This window comes from Anastrepha ludens, chromosome 2 (assembly GCF_028408465.1).
Source record: "Anastrepha ludens isolate Willacy chromosome 2, idAnaLude1.1, whole genome shotgun sequence".
Lineage (NCBI taxonomy): Eukaryota > Metazoa > Arthropoda > Insecta > Diptera > Tephritidae > Anastrepha > Anastrepha ludens.
In genome coordinates, this window is record NC_071498.1 from 31,505,948 (window position 1) to 31,528,623 (window position 22,676).

The 22,676-nt window shown below is 36.3% G+C and overlaps 1 protein-coding gene across 5 annotated transcripts in view; it reads left to right on the top strand.

Moving 5' to 3' along the window:
* The window catches only part of LOC128867813 (rho GTPase-activating protein gacZ-like), a 170,644-nt gene that overhangs the window by 39,734 nt on the left and 108,234 nt on the right, over positions 1-22,676 (top strand). The window contains exon 2 of one of the 5 annotated variants that reach the window (XM_054109370.1): positions 15,506-20,575. The exons of the other annotated variants lie outside the window; for them this stretch is intronic. The gene's annotated coding sequence lies outside the window, so the exon portion shown is untranslated. The remainder of the gene's footprint in view (positions 1-15,505; positions 20,576-22,676) is intronic. 5 annotated transcript variants of the gene reach the window in all.

Consider the following 22,676-nt stretch of genomic DNA (forward strand, 5'->3'; position numbering starts at 1 on the left):
TTCTAAATATACACACATACACACATGCACATACATAAATATGCAGATACATTACAGTATACATTTACCTAAGCATAAGCAGCCAAATGCATTTAGTTTTGTTTAGTATTTTTAACCGGAAGCAATTGTTCAAGTATTTTAAATATTCCAATTACTTGCGGTGAATGAAAGGGTTGCACGGCGCGATAGCGTGAAGTGTGTTTTGTTCTCTGTTTTTCAATGTTTTTTGTAGAGAATATAGGCATGGAAAAGAAGGGAAAGGGGTAGGCGAAGAGCAAACTAAAAGAACAGCCCATTCTAAAACAGTACGGCAACACCTTGAAGGTGTGCAACAATGATGCTCGTTCGTGCAACACACGGCGTGCTTGTGTACTAGTCGATGCCGTAAAATATAAAGCAATGGACGCGGGTTCAATATATTTTATATAAGTATAAGCAAATTTGGCCTCGAATAACACTGACTCCTATTTGTGGTATGCCTTGTGATGTTTACAGAGCAAATGGGTAAATTGAAGGGCATTCAGTTTAAAGAAACCTCCAGAAGGATTTTGTGAGAAGTTCTTGCATAGTTTTTGCAGAAACTCACTTGCACTTTTGCTATTGCATGTCAAAGTGTGATGGATATTAGAAATAAAAAAGGTCTAGTATTTGATCTGCATGTCATGTGGCACAGGCTAATAAACGTAGTAACTGTTCAAGCTTAAGTTGCAAATAAAAATTTAACATGACAACATTCCTTCTTAGAGTTAACAACAGCAGGCGTTAGGCCTAATTAAGTTCAAAAATGATTTTTTCATTGATTAGCACCAAAAAGTATTCGAGAACGCGGATCTTAGCAATTTATAAGAAGTTTAAGGTTGAAGGAGAAGTCGAGTGGTTCACAGAACGCAGGAAGAGGATGCCTTTAACTCTTTGCCTTGCGAATCGAGCGACGAGTTGTGTTTCGATGAAAGCTTTTCTAGTGCATAAAAACGATTTCGTGTTTGATACGAGCTTTTCACTTTTGGCTAGAAGACTCGTGAGACGAGGTTTTCTCATTTTAGAAACAGAAATAGGATCACGCCTCCTATGCGTTGTTTAATGGCAAAGGGTTTAGATTTAGATTAGATTTGTTGGGGCTGGACAAGTCCAAGCACTCAGTCAGTAGACCATTGTACTACAAAGGGTTAAGGGTTAAAGGGTTAGGTGCGATTCATATTTTCAGATAACTAAATAGAGTCGACAGCTACAATTTTATGCTATGTTCGCAAGCGAGCTAAGCTACCAATAGGTATCTCACTGAGCTGGGTTTGTGGCTATAAACTCATTCTGGAGCTGAAATTTCTCTTTACGAAGCTGAAGCGCTATGTTCCCTTGAAAGTGATCGGATGACAGTAAAACTTAAGTGAGATTAAGTTAGACGGATTTCTCTTAAAAATATTTAACCAGATAATCGCAAATGCAACATATCCTTAAACTATCCCGACGTTTTTGTGATTCAATTAGTTGAGCGACGCTGTGGTTAACCTACCTCGTTGGCTTATCATTGATGTGGTTCCCCAGAAAACAAGCGCATTCGCCGAAGTGTGGGACAGCTGCATAGAAAGGGCCACAAGAAAGTGTCTTTATCACATTTGTACAGCTTCTACAGAAATCGTTGAGCTTCCTTAAGTCGAGTAATTCAGAGTCCATTTGGTATTTCTGCGAGAAACTGTGTATTCTTGTTTGAGAGCTTCAGTCAATCGTGAGAGCTTCGTTCTTCGAGTATTAGCGAAATGAAAATTTTACTCTTTAGATGTTCAGATGAAGCCGCGTACTGTTAGTAGCTGCTCTGAACTTTTCCTCAGCTTGTGAAATTAGGAAATCTAGCGGAGCTTATATGGTTGGGCTCCTTGATTTCCCAAGTCCAGAACTGCAATTGTAGGTGAAACAAATTTTTGTTGTCTTACATGGACCCTACAGGATCACGACAAATCAGAAGCAAAAAATCTGTTAAGTAAGTCTTCCTCATAGCCTCGATTGCCGCGCATTAGATCGATTTATTTGTGGTTTGCACTTTGCCGTCACGGTCTTTTGAGCCCGTGTATTGCCTCTTTAGTTAATATAGGACAATATAGAATCTAAAGAAGATGTCCACATGCTTCACATCTGAGTTATCAAGGTTTTTAATTGATTCCAAGATAATAGTGTGCCGAGGCAACCGGAAGCAAAAGAGTTTCGAGCACAGAGTGAAATAAATTTCGCTCATTACTTTGCTTAATTAATAATACTTTGCCGCACAGTGGCTCAAAATGGTCCGAATCCGAATAATAGGATTTGTCCAAGTCTGAAACGCCAGCAGTTTCTTCAAAATTGGGTAACAAATAGTAGTCCGAATGATTCGAGGATGTCAAATCTGGAGAATTGAGGGGGATGTGAAATGAGTTGGAACCCTATTTCTATCAATTTTGCGACCACAACTGCTGAGGCGTGAGCTGGTTCCTCCAAGAGATGTAAAACTATAGAGTGCAGGGTTAAAGTCCAACGAAATCTGAAAATATATAAAAATTATATTAGTTATATTTATTTTTCGTTTTATAAAAAATACTTTTCAGGACTATATTACCCTTATATTTTCAAAGTCCAAGGAAATCTGAAAAAATATATTGTAACAATTAGTTATATTTTTCGTTTTATTGAGTCATTTACGAGCCTTAAATTAGCTGCATACAAGAATTACCTTAAAAGTATGGGAACTAAAAAGCCTTTTGAAGGTCTCATAATGGTTTCAAAATGGCGCCTTAGTACTACTTGGGGAGTGCCTGAGTGGTCCTCCAACCATTTCATTGACCTACCTACCTACCTAGAGGACCTAAAGGACAATGCCTTTTGAGCTTTACCGTTACAAATTTTCACGGTTTGGTGCTGCGGTTAAGTAGCTGAGTTGTCGTAACTTCTTCTGATTGGATCCTTTGATCAGCTCTTAGGCGACACTGCTGCTAAACAACCAATTAAGTGTAGCTTGAAAAATATGTAGGCTTCAAACAACCGCAATCGAATTACACAATAAATTCGGAGGAATTCGCATATTAAGACATTTTGATGCAAGTTCCTAGTCTTCGTTTTTTTCTCCCTTCAAAAAGAACTACTCGCCGTACGATTTGCCGTAAAATAAGTCTTTAAAATCTGACTTGCACGCATTGCCTGACTTAATGCATCTACGTTTTTCGTAATTCTCAACCAGTTTATGTGAATTTCGATATTAAATGGGGTTTGCTCAAAATGCATAGTTTTTTATGAATTTCCATTGACACCGCTAATTTATTTGCATATAACTTTAATTGTAATAATTTTTTGCGTTTTATTTAAATAAAGTGCTTTTTTTGTTCTTAAATTGACAAATTAACGATGCCTGCCCCATTGGTGTTTCCTCCTCTTAATTAAAAAGCCTTAAACAACTATATTTATCATATGTTTATGCATGTGTGCGTATGTTTGTATGTGCGTGCGTGTACCTGTTGTACAACTGCGGAATTTCGTTGCTTAGGCCCATAAAAAATTTTACAGTTTTATGAAAAATTATTTTTAAATTTTTTTGTATTCGTGCGCGCCTCAAAATTTCATGTCTGCTTTTTGTCAACTTTATGTGCGCTTTCGTTAACGTTTTCGCTTTTGTTGTGTTTCGACTTTTCTTAGCCTTAATATACCGAATTTATTTATGTTTGTATAAAACATTTTTCGCCGCTTTAACTTCAAATTTAAGTGAGTTGTCGCTAGATAGCCACGGAGTGACTGCGTTGAACCGGTAGCCCATTATATGGAACATGCATATATATCTACATGTATACGTGTATATGTATGTGCATATGCATGTGTATATGCAAGCGATTAAGTAGCCGATAGGGTACACCGCCTGGCGTGTTTGCGCGTGATACGCTGGCAGTCGGTGCTAGGTTCATTCCCCTATTTTTTCTAGCATCAGCCGCCACTGGGAAGTAATGGACAACCGCAGAGTGAAACTTCTTATAAGAACCAACTGCGATTTGGCGGACACTTAGAACTGTCAGGCGCGCCATTTGCGGCATAACATCAAGACGCGCGCACTGAATTGGTGCAAAAGCGCGGCCCAAACGCCTTTCAAGGACTTATGCGCCAGTCTATTACTATTCGATGTAGGTCTGTGTGTGGCAGCATCTCCGCATAAGACTAGTATATGTATGTATGTATGTATGTATGTGTGAATTTATGCTTAATGCGTTGCCAGCTAAACGTATTTAGCAGCACCTAAATCTGTTTCCAAGTTGTTGGACGTTCCTTTTGCGTCAGCAGTATGTTGTTGTAGTCGAGTGAGCGCGCCTCAAGTGTTGTTTTGTCTGTCGCATTTTGTGTTTTTTTTTGCTTTTGTGATTAGATCAAAAATAAATTCACTTGAAATTGTTTTTACTGTTTAAGGTTTTTGGCATACCCCCAAACGCCCCCTATGCGCAGCACCCACTCCTATAAGCATATGCGCGTGTGTGTGTATGTATGTATGCATGTATGTATGTGTGGTCAAGTAACTCGAAAATTGTCTGATTTGTGCGCGAACATCCCACAAATTCGTGGCAATTCGTATGTAATTGAAAGAAAGTGCAACTGGCAGCTGCAATGCGGCGAGTCATGAAAAAAAAAACGCCAGCAATGAACAGCAAAAAGAAATGAAAAGTGACTAAATGCCAGCGAATTTTACAAACAAAAAGTTTGTGTGACAAAATAAAAAACAAAAAGATCGGAAAATTATCACAAAAACTATCGCACACGAATTGAAGTGATCGATTTCTATCGCAAATGCTCAAAGGCAAACACACACACATACAAGCGGGCGCGCGCTCGCCCATACACTAAAGCAACATGGGTACGCATATTTGCTTAGTTGTTGCCACTTCATTTTCGCATTTATAGCAGTCTAATTAAAAGTCACGCACTTTTCACGATGCAAGTAATTACAAATGCCCGCATGTGCACGCGTGTGTGCATACACTCAGCAGGAATACAAAAATATTCGCGTGCTCACAATCAGCAAATGGAGTCGGCGACAATGTCGCGCGGTATATGCGCCCACCGCGCACTGTGCGCCCAACGTCCGCTCAACATATCGCTTCGATGCTATTTGCCGTCTGTTTGCTGTTTTGCTTTGGATTTTGGTTTTGGTTGATGTCCGTTGCCCGCCACGATGTGCCCTGCTGGCCCTCAACGCAGCCCTCTGGCTTCATTTCGTTGGCTGCCAGTCAGTCAGTGGCATCGCTCTACTTTGCGAGTTATTCATACAACAGCCACTCTGCTCGCCGCACCGCTTGTCTTCGCGCCCGTCTTGCTAGTGTGTCTGGCGCTTTGCCTGCTATTTTGCGTCGCGCGCTTTATCCCTTCATCACCCGATATGGCACGCAACCGGTTGTGTCCGTCGGCTCTCGGCCGCTACCCCTTATCGCCTGCCGTCCATCTGCCGATTGTTGCAGCTTTGGTATCTATGCCGCAGTCGCCGTATGCCGCGGCTGCTGCCCTCAACACCTTGCTAACCTCAACGCGGCTTCGATGGCGGTGGCGACAGCATCTCAGCTCATTTGCATTTGACGCGGTAGCATTGTTGATGTTGACTCTCGCCAATAGATATACTCTACTTACCACATTCATAGATTTGCCACCGCCACTGTTGCGAAATTCGTGTAATGTTGCGCGCTTCACTTGAAAAAGTTCGTTGTGCGGGACAGTTTTTCTTATTGTTGCTACAGTTACGATTTGTATTCTGTTTTGTTCTTTCAAGTGATGTTTCCGTTTCGATGTTGACTTTTTGGCGAAGCTGTTAGGTGATTTTGGTTTTTAGGTGTCACTTTTTAGTCATTTTGGGTCTTCCTACTTAGTTTTATTTAAGAAAATTTCTTTTGATTTCAGTTTTATAATTAAACTGCAGTCTTATTGTTGCTCTACATTTCACAAATATTAATTAAATTGTAAGAGAATTTTTCAATGAAAGTGATTACGTAGAAAGGAATTCTGCTGTCACCCACCTCACAAAGATTTTTCTCTTACAAGGTGAGTTCTCTTACAATGGAGCTATCTTAAAACATGAAACTAATTCATCTCGACCTCTCGCCCTTCACATGGTGAAAATCTAAATGAAAATCTATAATCCTTGCGTGCTTCTCCTCCTCCTATTTTCTGTGTGCCTCTTAACAATGGAGGGACCTACAGTTTTACGCCCCCTCCGAACGGCCGATAGTTTTGCTTTTTATGCGAAGCTTTTTCATGGCTGAAATACTCTCTGAGATTTTCCATTGTCCACCAAGGAGTTTTCGCCATTAGACGAATCTTTTTGTATGAGTTGGTGTTTCGTGCCCGAGCTTTCGATCCTGTGCATTCATGTAGGTCGAATGGTAGTGACAGTCCAACTCTTTCGGCTACAAATATATCCTTAGAAATATTCATAGAATTAGAAATACATCCGTAGACTATAGACTACATTTACCCATAGATGTTACCCTTCATTTCGGCCATTCTTAAACTTGAAGTATGTTGCATTGCTTTGCAAGATCGAAGGGGTTTTAAATTCAAAAATCTCAAAAGACGTATCTAATTATTTCTCCAACGGTGTAGAGAAGATTAGCGGTCCTAGGTATAGTAGATTTTAATACCGTTTCTACGTTTTATTTGGATAACAACAGTTCATCTAAAATTCTACAAGGTAGGGCTAAGAGGCGCTTGCTGACTGTTTACCCAACAGACCTGATGTATTTTCTCATGCACCGCTTTATCTTCAAGATCATGAGACGCCCGAGTCTCTTTCATATTAATTTGCGGCCTTGGTTTGATAGAAATTGGAACACTTCCGCTTTCATAGTCAACTTCGCATCATTTATGAATGCTCAAGATCTCTTAGCCAAGCATAGAGAAAAATGCATTATTGAGATGCAAAATGGGATGCACTTCATTCTGCTACACTCGAATTTCTATCTTTCTAGTAATCGCTGTTCTGGTATAACACAAACACTGGTGGTGTGGAAATATGCCTCCTCATTTATCGTCTGCAGTGGAAGACGAAGTCCTAGGCAACTATCTTAAGTTCGAACAAACTTCCTTTGAAGTTGTTGTTGTTGTAGCAGCATAAACATTCCCCATAAATATCATATTTGTGGAATGCTGCTGGAGTGACAGTCACTGACCGCATATAAATTCGTCTCGTTAGAGAGTCTTACCCTATGGACATTACTAACTATAAGAAGGGCGATTGAATGAGACAGGGCAGCCCACCAAGGGAATGTACGCTTCGTAAAACGCAAAGCAACGACGTCTTGGGTATTTTTTGAAAAGAACTCGATGAGAAGGGCTGCAGGCGTAGATTCTAAACTGTCTATTAATCTTATGTGGGTCGGTATTTTGTAGAACGTAGCATCAGCTTAGCTAGTTTGGATTGGGAGCCTTTGAGTATTGTTTATACTCCCTTTACGAGTATGAAACACAGAAAAGAGTGAATGATGTGGTGTGAAGATGAAATGGCACTAGAGGCATTCAAGAGAACTTGGGCCCGATTTGCCTGTCTTGCTTAGAGAAGTCGGATAACACTGAGCATTTTCTCTGTGAGTTTCCTGCCTTTGCTAGAGCAATGCTACGAATTTTGGGTTCCGATGTCATGCGAATGAGTAAAATTCGTAATCTCAAACTGGAAGATATTTTCAGATTTGCCAAAGAATCTAGCTATTTCCGTCTGTGTCTCTATTCTGCCCCATCTTTTTCTTTCTGTCACTTCTCGCCTTTCCTGTTTGACTATTACCCCATTTATTTTCTAGAGCTTCGAATATAATGGGCTTTTTTAGCCCATTTTAGAGTGTTTCAGGAGTAACCAATTTCTCGGTGGTTGTCTTGTTAAAATTTTATTTCGACGGTGCTTTAAAAGCTGAAATTTTGCAGCAATTTTTGCCGAACAGGTCTTTTCTGGCCCAGTTATTTCATCAGCTCTTCCGAAAACTAAATAAAAAAAGCTTAGTTTTCTATTGTAGAAATTTGTATGTTAAAATTTGCAGTGAGTGTTCCATTTGTGACTGCCAATTAGCCTCGTTTGTACTAAAAAAAATTTTAATTGAAAACATAATAATAAAAAAATATCAATAAAAAAGTGATATTTGTAATATCTATGAATTTGTTTTTTTTTTTTTTGTATTTTGTTATACACCCTCTATGTCATCTTAAGTTCCATTACTCTCTTGATTTGCTATTAATTTTTTGTGCATTGTTTTTGCATATTTTTTGTTTTGGTAATTTTGAAATTTTTCACTTTTGGGTGGAAATTTAATTGCGACAGATTTATGTGTCTCACTTGCGTATTCAAATTTTACTGCGTGCATTCTTCAAGAGAACAAATAATATCTATGTATGTATGCGTATGTGCGTTTCACTGAGACACATTTCAAGCAATGTTTTTCTTACATTTTTGTTTTTTTTGTGTTCATTTTTTTGCTTGGTACTTTTTCTGTTGTCACTTAAACTGAAGAAAAATGTGTCACTTCATGCTTCGATAATTAGACAATCGCATACAAACATATGGACGCACAAACATACATATGTATGCATATATGTACTTGAAGCACTCGCTTTGATTTTATGTATGTACGCACATTTCAGAATGTAGCAAAAAATCAGTGAAATTTAAACTTAAAAAAATTAAGAAACCTTTTTCGCCAAATTATCTGTCACTTAAGCGTGGAAATAAGGGAGCTGCAATATTTAGGCTATAGGTAATATTTTAGCTATCGACACTACTCCACTCACTTTTTGGCTATCGAATACGACAATTTCGACACCTCTATTTATTTATTCATCATCATCCGCCCACTGTTCTATTTTTGCCGACGGTTTGGGTGTGGAGAGTGTGCACTGCTCGCCGCTTCGAAAATTGATCACATACTTCAGTTTTCTAAACATAGAACAAGTTGTAACATTCAAATTGTTTGTGTCTCTTATAATTCTTCCAAGTGTTCCATCCGACAAGAATTTTATTTTATGGCAGATTTAAAAAAAAAAATGTCTGTCTGTAGCATTGAAATTCACAGCAGGTTTATCTCGGAAGAAGCAGACGGTACGGGTGATTAGTAGGAAATCTTGGCAGAGCTAATGGACACAGCAAAGAAGAAGAGACTTTCAAGAATTGTACGCCAGACCGTTTTCACTAAAATTACCTTAAACTGAAGGATTTTTTTAAATAAAAATATTTTTTGCCATTTTTAAATATTTTATTTTGTGTTAGAAAAAATTATTTGATGACAATTTGCCACACTGAGAGTGCTTTTGTTTTTCCACAGTTTTATTCAGTTGGTTGTAGGGCTTATCGGGTATTGAGTAGGAGATGCTATTTTGTCGCACTACCAGTGAATCTTGCTGACGTAGTCTTAACATCAGTCGCATCATTTTGACCCTTTCATAAATTCACTAGTAAACCCAGCCACGCTTCACTGCGGCTCAATCATTTTTAAAGCGAAATGTTTTCGCGTTTGAGTCAAATTTAACTATAAATACGATTTTTAGAGCTAATTCGAGTACAGCGCCGCCTATCGGAAAATCCTCCGATTTTGAAGACATTATTCTGTGAGTTTGAACTTAGTCATATTTATATTTTTATGGATAGATATTATTTAGTTTCTTCTTGTAATCAAAAAAAAAAAAAAAACAATTCTACCAAAAAAAAAAAGTAAATAAATAATAATTTTACTCGAAACACAAATTGATGTAAAAAGATTTGGTGTTTTTGTTGCAGCAGTATAGTTAACCCTGTCAGTGCAATGTAGATCACCGTCCATCTTCGTCTAGCTCATCTACCGGTAGGTCCAGGAAACTTGCTGTTTCGACAGGTTTGGTCCAGTGGGAGAGTCGTGTAAGATGATTGGGTTTGATGGGGTATGTACAGGGTTTGATTGAAAAGTAATGAGCCTTATTTTTTTTAAGCAGTTTTATTAAACCTTTTGGCTTATACAACTAATATTCTTCAAAATAGAACCCTTGAGCTTCAATACACCGCTGGTAGCGGTCCTTCTACTGCAGGAAACATTTTTTAAACTCATCCGTCGGAATCGCGTTCAATTCGGCTGTCACAGTTTTTTGGATCGCCTCGATGGAGTCGGAACGCCTCCCCTTCAGCTTTCTTTTCAGGCGCGGGAACAAGAAGAAGTCCGGAGGGGACAGATCTGGGCTGTAGGGAGGGTGGGGATGCACCGGAACCCCCATCTTGGCCAATGCAGAGGTGCAGAGGAAGGCGATGTGCGCCGGCGCATTGTTGTGATGAAGGGTCCAATTGTTGACGAGGTCGGGCCGAACCCGGGCGACGCGATTTTTCAGCCGAAGGAGCACTTCTTTGTAAAATGCCGCGTTTACAGTGTTTCCTGGAGCTACACACTGTTTAGCTTTACGCAAAATTTGATTGACTAACGTTGCTCCAACGATTGCTGCATTATCGCCACTGCAAAATCCTAACACACTTTTAAAACAGCTTTCACGCGCGGAGCGATGTTGACTGCATCGCTGTTGCCAGCGAACTGGGACCGGTTTCTAGTGGAAGGGGAAGGTCCAACGATCATTTTCCCCCACCAGCCGATTCGGTTGATCGCTGGGTAGACGCTCCGCGCAGGAAGGCTCATTACTTTTCAATCAAACCCTATAGAAAGGTGATTAATGTCGTGCGGGGTGCTTTCACATGCTGGACATATGTTTAGTATGTCGGGGCCAATTCTGCTGCAGCATCCAGAACGTTGTTGTGCCAAAGGTTACGCGGGTTTCTCGGGGTAGCTGGAACTCATCATCTACTATGTATGGAGTTTTCTTTAATAGCGATCACTTCTCGGCAGACAATGACAAAACTCTGAGTGTATTTCTGCTATGAAAAAGTTTCTCATAAAAAACCATCTGCCGTCGGAGGCGGCATAAATCTGCAGGACCCTCCATTTGTGGAATGAAGGAATATTTTTTTGAAGTATTTTTGCGAATGTCTTAAGATATGATAAATTGTATGATTTCGGTAGAAACACGAATCATTTTTTTAAGAGGTTTAGGATTCATCTAATAGAGGTATCCTAATATGCAATATAAAAAATTTAAAAAATCTAAAAGAATTAAATTTTTTTTCTTCAAAATTTTTTTTTCAATTATCTTAAGCTCTAAAATTTCGAGTTATTTTTGATTTTCGCCCATTTTACTTTATTTTTCCGTCCCTTACTCAGCCCAATTCAAAGCGTCACCCAACTGCGGCTTACAGTTGACAGCTTTTTTGTTCGACTTAGAAACAAATTAAACCAACATTGGGCAATTATCTCGACACTGCGTAACTTCTACTGCATACAAATCACTTTTAAAAATTTTCCCCAATAAATATGGAGATACCTATACGCGTATGCATATATATGTTTGTGTGTGCGTGTATGTATGTACATAGCTGTCAAAAATGGCTATGGCTATGGCTTGGTATTAGCAACATTTTTCGAGCGAGTTTTTTTTTTTCGAAGTAAACCTTGCTTTTGTTGAACGCCGATTTGGACAAATTAACATATGCACACATAACCTAAATATGCGAACAATGAAGCTGTGAACGGCCCTTTTCACATACATTCACATAAAATTGTAGTAAAAAGTAGCAACAAAGCCACTAGTTTTCAACAGCCACCAGCAACTAGCCAGCAGCAACAAAAGCGAGTTAGGTATGAAATGTGTAGCGGCAGCAGCTCTTATTTGTTCAACTATTTTAGTTGGAAATGTGATATTTTTTTCTGACAAAAAAAAAAACAAGAACAACAACATTGGATGTTGATTATGCAATTGCAGATATGCAGTTGGTGATGTGAGACGATTTATTAGTAGTTGTTGCTGTAGTAGCGGGGGTTTTCCGAGCGGCAAAGGCTGTCTATAGCAGATCGGTGAGGTGTCTGAGTTTTGAACAACATGAATTAGTTATTTTAGTTTATCTGATTTGGAACCAGTTCCAGTGTTTTTCGATTTCATTCTGCTCTTCATTCGATTAATAACGACCCGTCATTCGCTTTCCAAATGAGTAACGAATTTAATTTGGCTATTTCAAATCGTTATCAATTTTAATAATTAGATGCGCCTTTTTTAAAAATAAAACGAAAAAATTAAATATGAGTTAGGTTGGAAAATCGTAGGCAATCAGTAAAAAGCAGTCACCATCATGCACACATACATAAATGGAGATATATGGCATACTATTTAATGGTAATTTATGAATGGAACGAGTTGGCAATGTGCAGCAGCTGAATGAGAATAAATTTTGTATATTTTTTTATTGCTACTTTTATCTGGAAAAATCGAGTGAAGTGAAGGGAGTCGTATTTTCAGACTATCGAAGAAATTTTCAACCAATAAACAAATAAATGTCCTCATAGTTTTCGGGATAGACAACTGAATGCGAGACTCTCTCACTTTATGTAAGAACGTGCCCAGGAACTAGTTTGAGTACTTGGAAGCACTGCCAATTCCAAGGCTGATGAACAGCTGATAGACGTGGGTTGCCAGAAATAATTCGTCAAAAATGGCTGACAGAAAATAGTTCCCTTTTAGGTTAATTTCGTGATGTGAAATTCATATCTAATTAAGAGAGAGAAAATAGATATGTAGAATGTAAATCTTGGTGGTGGTAGCAGAGGAAGAGGAAGGCCTCCTCTGCGTTGGTTGGCGCCGGTTAGCAAGAGAAAGAAACGACTGGCGCGCTTTGTCAAACTCGGCTAAAATCGCGTAAGCGGTTATCGCGTCAATTAAGAAGAAGAAGAAATCTTGAAGTTAGTACAAAGTTGATGTTTTAAGTTAATAAATTCAATATAGTTTTTCAGTGAGAAAATGTCAAAAGTAAAAAATACGTGGTTTCGAGGATGCATGTCAGGGGAAGGAGAGAAGTAAATTGATGTTTTTTCCTTGATATTTTATTTATTTATTAGAAATATTATTATGTATATTGTATTACATTACGAAAGGCACCAGTAGCTAAGACTAGTCGGTTCCGGAACGACCCAGATTTATATCCGGCCAAGGATTGAAACTCAAGCAGCACTCTTCGTACATGTACGGGGAATGTTTTTGTTGCTGCAACAACAACAACAACTATGGACATTTTTCTTTAATTTGTCGGTTTCTGGTGACTTTTTGAGTGGCTTCTCATTTTCTGAAGATTTTCTTAACTTTGGTTTTGCCTGCTTATTTCATTGTTTTCTGCTTTTTCAGTCAATATAAGGATTTTGATTAGTAGACTCATTTTTATTTTTATTTGTATTTGTTCATATTTAAATTTTTATTTCTACAGCGATGACAATTAGGATGACTCAAACATTTTTTTTTTTGTTTTTTTATGCTACCTTTTGCCAAAAAATTTGTATTTTGCCAAAGATTTTATACTTTTCCATAAATTTGGTATAAAATCTTTATAGATCGGTGTTATTTCGTTTTCTCGTTTAACCAGTCTTCACAAATGCCAAATAAATAATAAATTCTACAAAAGGATAAATATTTTTATTTTTATAAATCATTTTATTACATTTTTAGCATTCTTGTTTTTTTACTTTTAGGTGTTTTTAGGGTCCCCATAAAAAATACAATAATTTGAATTTTTGGAACTACTCAAAATCGCCAAACAAATTCAAAAAAAAATAAATAAATAAATAAACAAATATTTTCATTTTGATTGAACATTGTTTTTTTATGGGTTTTTTCGGGGTCCCTATAAAATTAGTTAGATTTTTTTAACTACTCCTCAAAAATGTACCAGAAACAAAAAAAGACAAATACATATTTTTTTTTTTAATTTTGGGGGGTCACGCCCAAAATAAAAATTACAAAAAAAATTACCAAAAATAAAAGGAAAAAATAATTTTTTGTATTAATTTTAAATTCGTTTTTTGATTTTAGGAGGTTTGCAGGGTCCGTAAAAAAATTTTATTTTTTTTTCAACTACTCAAAAATGTCAAAATATGCTAAACAAAATTACCAAAAATAAAATAAATATTTTTTTAATTAAAATTTTTTGTTTATAATATTGGAGGTTTTCAGGATCCCTATAAAAAATAGGTAATTTTTTAACTACTCCTCAAAAATGCAAAAAAAAACTAAAAAAAAAGATACATTTTATTTTTCAACTTTTAAAACCCAAAATTAAGTAGGGTCCATATAAAATAAATTAAATAAATAAAAAGTAAAATTTTTTTTTATTAGTCCTCACAAGTGTTAAAAAACACCAAAAATAGAAAAAAAGACAACATTTTTTTATTTTAATTTTTTACATTAGTTAAATTTTTTTAACTGATTCTCACAAACGTCAAAAGAAAGACACCAAAAATAAAAAAAGACAAGCTTTTTTCTAACTTTGGGGAGTTTTAGGCTCCCTATAAAATAAATAAATAATTAAATTTGTTTTAACTACACCTCACAAGCGTCAAAAAAATACACTAAAAAAAATTAACAATTTTTTTTTTAATTTTTAACATTTTTGTAAGTTTTGGGGTTCTTTTTCGTAAAAAAAAAACAAATATATATTTTGTTAATTTTTTAATGTTTTTTTTTAAGTTTTGGGGTGTTTTTGGCCAAAAAGACAAATATTTTTTTTTTTATTTTTAACATTTTTTTTAAATGTTTGGAGTTTTTATTTAAATAAAGCACAGTATAGTATGTACGTAGTGTTTTTGGGCATTTGTGAAGGAAAATTAAAGGAGAAATATTCAATATTTTCGATCCGTAAACATTTTATATCAAATTTAAGGAAAAGCGCATTTTTCTTATGGAATTTAAAAGTAAAATAAGTAAATATTAAAAAAAAAAAAATGAAAAATATGTGTCTCATTTTCTTCGTCTTAGAACAAATTTCAGGACGAGCACCAGGAAAAAAATTTTCTTTTGTTCCATCCTAATGCCCACATTCGCCGATTTATGTTATTTGTCTTTAATTATTTCTTTTGCTCATTTGCATCTCACGTTGTTTTTCTTGCCCCTATCGGCTTGAACGCTTTCAAATCGTTTAAGCAGCCAATTCATACGAGTTCGAGCAGTCAATAAATGAAGCTCATTTCAGCGAGCTGAGGCGTTCATCCAGTAATGCGCAGCCACAGCAACTAAACTTAAACGCCATGACTTTAATGACTTAATACGATTTTGTTTGTTTAGATCATTTCTTCATTTCTTCATTTTGCATTTTTTAATGTATATTTTCGTTAATTTGGGGTTTTTTGGTATTTATTTCTGTGATTATTTGATTTATTTTTAAATTTAAATTTTTTTTCTATTTTTTAATTCTTTAATTTTTAATTGCTTAGTAGTTTGATTTTATTTTTTAGTTATTTTTTCTGTGTTTATTTTAGTTAATTTGTGATTTTTTGGTATTTATTTCTGTGGTTCTTTGATTTATTTATTTATAAATTTTTACTTTTTTTTTAATTCCTTATTAATTCAACTCTACCACTTAGTTAATTTTTTCTGTAGTGCTATTTACTAATTTTAACTAATCTAATTTGCTTTTTTTTTCGAAATTTTATTACAGTTCCCCCTCAACTTCAGCTCCGATTTTATTATCGTTCGATTCACGTTTCGCTTTGGCGCGCCGCCACCACGAACTGACTCCATTTAAATTAGTTTTAATTTCGGGTTTTCGATTTTTTCTTTTTTTTTTTAATTTTTTTTTTGTACAATTTTTCAGGAATTTAGGTTAAACAGGTTTAGCACTGGCTGCCAGTCATACATAAATACATATGTACGTACAAAGTATTGCTTGTAACTACGTCACTTAGTTGCTGCGCAAAGTTCGGTTATTCACTGGGTGGCGACGGCGGTGGCGGTGGCGTGTCGCCCGGCCCAGTCACTCAGTGATTTGTGCAGCGGTTCGGTCATTCATTCCGACAATACTTCAATGCACAATTGGCCGACTGCTCACAGCTGACTGACTACCCAAACCGCCTCTAGTTGTGCACCTTTAAAATATTTGCCACACATACGAACAAGTGGCCACGTGTATATGTATAGGTGGATGTGGGTATTTGCCATTCTTCGCAGCACATTTACAGTTCATAAAATGTTGGTCAGTAAGTGAAGGTAGACAAAGCACAGGGATTCATTTAACTTTTTCTTGCTGCTTCATTTATGTGTGTGCATTTTTGCTGCTGCCATCCATCCACTTGCGCGTTTGTTCCGCAATTTCATTTGTCTCGATTTTTGGGCAATTTCGAAGCGATTACTATAATTAAATGTGAACAAAACGAGGAAATTTGTGCAGCCAATATAATTAGTCCGTTGTCCAGGCAAAGACTTTTTGATTTTTAGTAGTATCTTTTTGTTGTTGTGATTTTTTTCTTTTACATGTTTAACTGCCTGTTATTGTTTGGTTATTGGCTCGTACTAAAGGCGCTGAGCTGGAAACAAGTACGTGTTGCATTTTTCGTTTATTTTGACTGGTTCGGCGGCAAATTGACTCCAAAGCTTATGCTTGGGTTAATTTGATAATTTAGGGTTATTGCGCTCGCATACTCTCACATAGGTATGCATGAGTAAATGCAAATATACGCATCTGTATATAAGAAGAAGAATGAAAGCACACACATAGAAAAATGTGGCAGTGCAGCTGGCATCCACTCAAACCGGGAAGCTCAACTGGCGGTCGCATTCTCTGGCTGGCATTCTGCGCTTGGCTTGTGCTGTCATGCATTTTTTTCCTTAAGAGGGAGGCGTTGTTCACTTCATTGAAGGGGTGGTGCTGTTAAAAATTTCCGTTTGACCGAGAAATGCCACAAATTAGTGAAAGGATTTTCTGTCGGAAATCAACAATCCTTTTCAAATTACATACTTTTTTATTATTCTTTTTTGTTTTTTTGCAAGAAAGGTAGCAAAATCAAGGTTATGCTCGCTTTTTTTCCTTTTTTCCAAAAGTGACTGGAGCAGAATGCAAAGGCGTTGAGTTTCGAAATGAAATCAAGTGGGCAATGAAATGTGGGTCAAATGGACTGTAGCGTAGAACATTTAGTGTTAACTGGTTTTTCGTTTCATAAAAAAAAAATTATAAAAATGTGAGCAAACAAAAAGCTACTGGATTTATCGCAACTCTGCTGTTTAGTTAATGAATTCACAAATTTTATTTATACTCGCATCTTCGCAGCTTGACAAAAGGCGTTGGAGATAAATTTCGTTTTTTAATTATAATTTTAGTTTCTATTTAAAAGTCTAATATATTCAAATTTACTGCCTTTACTGTTGGCCATAAACAACGAACTGTTATTTCTTGTCTTCTTCGTTTTAATAAAAAAAGTTAGTTAAAAGTAAAAAAAGTTAGTTAAGATATCTCGATCTAGTTTTCAGAAATTTCAGAAAATTAAAGCGAATATCAATTTTCGGGCAGCGCCTGTCTCGTTTATTAATAGCCACACTTCGTAAATATAATACAAATATTTATGATTAATTTCAGATCATAAATTCTCTGAATATCTAACGAAAATAACCGAAGTGATTAACTAAAGTGAATTTTAAAACCTAACAAAAAACATAAATTTTGAATTTATTTTTATTTAAGGGAATTACTTTTTAAAGAACATGTTTTGTGTTCTTCTTCAAACCTGGTTTTGTGCAAAAAAGTGTTAAAAGGAATTGACGTTGACGAAAAAACGACAAAAAAAGTCAAACTTTATTTAGTAGTTTGCCTCTAATTTGTCGGGTGCGTCTTCGAAAGCAGTTTGTTTGTTTTTGTTAGAAGCTCTTACATGGCAGAAATGCACTGGAAGTTTTGACATTGCCTACCGAGGGGGCGACCTCACTTAGGGAAGACCTTTTCTCTCATTTGGTGTCTCAGCAGACCCACAGTAGGTGTCGAGTCCGAGCTCTAACGATGGTTAGTCACGCACAAATCCGTTCGTTATTGCATTAAATAGCGTTCAGTTGGCATCCATTGAATTGAGTTATATTAGTCGCTTTATTTAAAATATTCCCTAATGAAGTTTCTCAAAATCTTCCTATTATTTAATTTCCTTTTACACACTTTTTCTATTCTCACCGGTCTTCTATCAGTACTTATGAGTCTAAACAGCTTCTTGGTTACACAGCGAGGCAATTAAAGACCTCTTGGACCCAAAAATATTTCACTGCACTGCGCGAAAAATACGCAAATCCACCAAATCTAATGGAGTCCTACCAGAAGAGCGCCAAGTAGGCTTCTAAATCTGGATAAAAAGGATCTACGAACTCTCAGTTGATTCTACACAGGGCTTTGTAGTCTTCGTTATAGTTTCAGAAATTCAGTGATAGTAGAAACAAGCTCAGCAAAGTGCAGAAAGGATGGAGCTCCATTTCTGTATGTGCTATTTCGAAATCCCTTTGGCCCCAGTATAATATACGAAGGACTCAGAAAGTTCTTTGGACTCTTCGCCATTCAATTTCCAAATTCGAAGCTGTGTTTACGGGCAACTGGATGACCGGCACTCATACAGAAAAGCTAGGGTTACCATTTACGAGTACCATGGGGACCTTTCAGAGAAGGAGGCTGTTGAGCACTCTCTCTGTAAATTTCCGGGTTTGGCAGCTAGACGATTAAGGTCACTGAGTGCTCCTTTCTTCGCCAGCCAGTGCTACTTGAGGAGTGCCAGGCTGGCACTTCAACCATTTTACCTACCTACCTACCTAGAAATAAGCTTGTGTCGCTTTTGTGAGATGTGCGTTGAAACCTCTGCGAATGTGCAGCTCTCGCAACAAAAATACGCGCTTACGTAGGCGGCTTAACTGTAAATGCATTGCTGATATGGAGCAAAAAGCCTGAGGAAGCGCCTAAATTCATTAGAAGTCTTCAATTATAGACTCGCACATCAGAGGTCGCAGTGCACTATGGCTCTATGAAACTATCTAAGTATTCGCTCATGTCTGAGAGTAGATTAAATTAAACTCAGATACGTTTTATTTAAAATTGTTTTCGTTCACGCAAATTTCCCATTTTTTTGCGGCAAATTGCTTAAAATCTTTTGCTTTGCATTCCTAGTCCGTTTCGTAACATCCAAATTTGGAGGGTAGTTCTAAGTACGCTGGGAAGCAATATAGAATTCAGCTTTATTGGGCTGGATACCAGAGCAGTAGCAGGAGTAGTACCGGTAGTAGTATACCATAGACCGCAACCCTTCTGTGAGCTTAATAAAGCGCAGATATAGCGGTATCCATCTGATACGCCTTAAAGTAGATTTGAAATGTATTTCTTACTTCGGGCAGAGATGATCTGCGAACGGTTTATCGTCCAGTTAAAGGATATTTCAAAAATATCTCTTACTTCGGACAGAGAGGATCTGTGTATGGTTTATGGCCCACTCAAAGGAGATTTCAAATATATTTCTTACTTCAGACAGAGAGGATCTGATCTGCGAACTTTCATTGATCATCTCCGCTGTCATCCCAATGAATTGCATCTCTCAGACACAAGTGGCCGTCAGTTTCGCCAGCTCAACTACCGCAACGCCAGCAGCCATTCTCTGTGGTTGCCGCACTCTCGCTGGATGAAGACTTGCCCACCTATGTGGGTGGTGTGACTCAAGCATTAATTCAATATGGAATAAAAGGTTCTAGGAAATGTCGAAATGTGTTAAAAGACTTCAGGCATAGGCGGAAGAAGCCAAGCGTAAGTGACTACATAAGAGGTGGTAGTGATCTATAGCCTCTTTAATAGTTAATAAATATATAAATCAGCCACTTAGCCCAAGCTTTGCGCTCGCTCCCTAAAAGCGTAATAAACTTAACAAGAGTAATTTATTAAATGAAGACACCAACAAACACTTTAAAAGTCATTTGCACCCAAGTAAGCCGCGCGGAATTAAGCCACGCAACCCTCAAATGCCCACAAAAAATAAGGAAACTAATTCAAGTGCTTTTTAACGGTTGCGTGCGGATACATGGAAACATGTCCATTAAATTGTCACCGCGTGTAGGCAACAACAAAACAATTTGTCGCCACTGTGGCACCCACAAATGAAGAATGGCAGTGCGCTTGTACCCTGATGGATACTTTTGTTGTTGCGGCGTCGTGACTCTGCTTCCTGGTACCTATTCCCCCACCAGCAATTCCACTCTTGTCTTGTGTGGGTAATTGAAGCTTAATTGCTCGGCATGCAAATAAAAACAATACATTTTTCCAATATTTATCGATACATTTGTTTAAATAAGTTTATTTTGATTAATTCGTGAGGCTACCATAAATAAAGAATAGGGGGAGCGGAGAGTAGAATTGACATGCAATGCAAAATTTATGAGCGAATAAAGTGAAAAGGATGAAAGTGGACATTTTAAGTACTCCAGCTTGAATAGTACACGAACAGTTTGAGTGGTGACTGGAGCAGTTGGAGGAATGTTTTTAATGACGTGCGGCGTTTAAAGTAATTTCGAGGTTTTAGGCTATTTTTGTTTTTTGGTTTTTTTTTTGTGGTTTTCGTTAGGCTGATGAGTTCGAGTGGTAGCGGCGTTGCGCGGGCCCACGTTTGTCCCATTAAGCTGGCAGCTCTTCAAGCACTCGTGGCAATTTGTCGCCAAAATGAAGCCTACAAGTGGGGCAGTGAATACAACAAAAACAACAAGCATAGCGAACAGAAGCACGCACAAAGTATGTACACACATACACACACGTATTTATTTGTGTATTACAAATAGGTATTTAAGCATTACATTTCAATTGATTTTCCTTTTGTCTTTTATTGCGTTCCGTCGTCAGTTTTTTCTTGCGTGTTTTTTCGTATTTTTTATTGTTTCGCCGTATTCTGTATTTTACTCCATTTACGCGTGTTTTTTCTGTCATTTTGTATCGTATTTCAATTCAATTAATGTAGGTACAACGGTGCCAATGACCCCGGGCGACAACTTGCTACACATAAACAACAGCGGTAGCAACAACAACAACAACAATAGCCGTGAACATTTGTCAATTTAAAAATAAATTACACGTAAATCAAGGAATGGCAACTATTCATGCGACAATGTAGGAGCTTTTGCGAAAACAAAAAGCCACAACAAAAACAAGAAGAGCAAAAACAAAAAAATTTAAATTTAATGAAGACGAAATGTCGCACTACCTGTCACTTTCCGCAATTTTGTCGAGAAATATGAGTTTAGTTTTCTGAATAAAGTAAAAAGTGCAAAGAACAACAAGAAGCGTCTGTATGCAGGGAGAGTGAAGGGTCAAGTAAGGAAGTGAGCTGCATGTTAACCTCAAGGAATGCATTAGCTAATAGAAAATTAAGTAATTGCAGTGGGAAGTTACCACCAATCAACATAGCCATCAACCAAACAGTGGCAAGTCAAGGAAAGTCAATGTCATTTCGCTGCGTTCTTTGCCCGGGCTGGTGAAAGGTGTTTCTCCTACTCGAGTGATTTGCCAATTTTTCCCTCGATAGGCTACTCGACGCTACAACAACTTTAACGCACTTTTCCTTAGCCACACACACAAACAAACACAGAATTTATGTACTTTCATTTAGAGTTTCCTTACTTTTTGGGCAAAAGTTTGTATTATTTCCACGCCAGGTGTGCTACTGACGTCAGTATTTAAATGCTGGTCGGCCGGTGTCGGTCTGCATAAATTAAAGAACCTCAAAAGTGCGCGGTGCTTTCTTTTTGTTTTGAGTGTTTATGGAAATCAGCGACGGATAGGTCATTTTGCATTGAAAAACAGTTGCAGTGGCTGATGGAAATTTCGAAAGTCGGTTTTGAAAGGAAATAAAAAATTCAGGTGAAGCCTAGAAGAAAGAAGAAACATAATAAAATTTGATTTAAAAAATTTAATTTAATTTAAAAAAATTTTGTTAATAAATTTAATTAAAATTTTATTAAATTAAAAACAAAAAGCAAACTAAATTATTTAAAGACTAAAAAAGTGAATTTAAATTTCATTAAAATAAAAAACGAAAAGCAAAATAAATTATTTAAAGACTAAGAAATTTAATTAAAATTTGATTAAATAAAAAACTAAAAGCAAAATAAATTATTTTAAGGCTAAAAAATTAAATTATTGTACAATTTTTAAAAGGAAAAACGACTAAAGTAATTAGAGACTAATAAATTTAATCAAAATTTTATTAAAATAAAAACAAATAGTAAAATAAATTATTTAAAGCCTAAAAAATTTTATTAAAATTAAATTAAATAAAAAACTAAAAGCAAAATTAATTATTTAAAGACTAAAATATTGAATCAAAATTTGATTAAATTAAAAACGAAAAGCAAAATAAATTATTTAAAGACTAAAAAAGTTAATTAAAATTTCATTAAATAAAAAACAAACTGAAAATAAATTCTTTAAAGACTAAAAAAGTTAATCAAATATAAAACGAAGAGCAAAATAAATTCTGTAAATACTACAAAATTTTATTAATTAAATTGAAATAGACAAGCCAATCCAAAGAAAATAAAATGTTAATTAAAATAAGTAAGCAAAAATTAAATGAATTAGTTAAAAATTTGAAGCAAATACAAAAGACTTTTATTAGGAAAAAACCGAAATGTTTGAAATACAACTCAACAAATTATTTGAATTACAAGAAAAAATTGGTCATTTGGAAAATAATTTTAAGACAATTTTTTTTGAGGCTTTGACTAGCTTCCTCTTTTTTTCTTAATATTTATTATTTTTGTATAAAATTATAGCGAAATGCCTAACAAAAATCATATAAGTCCATTTTTTGAATTGTATAAAAAATTAGAAAACTTCT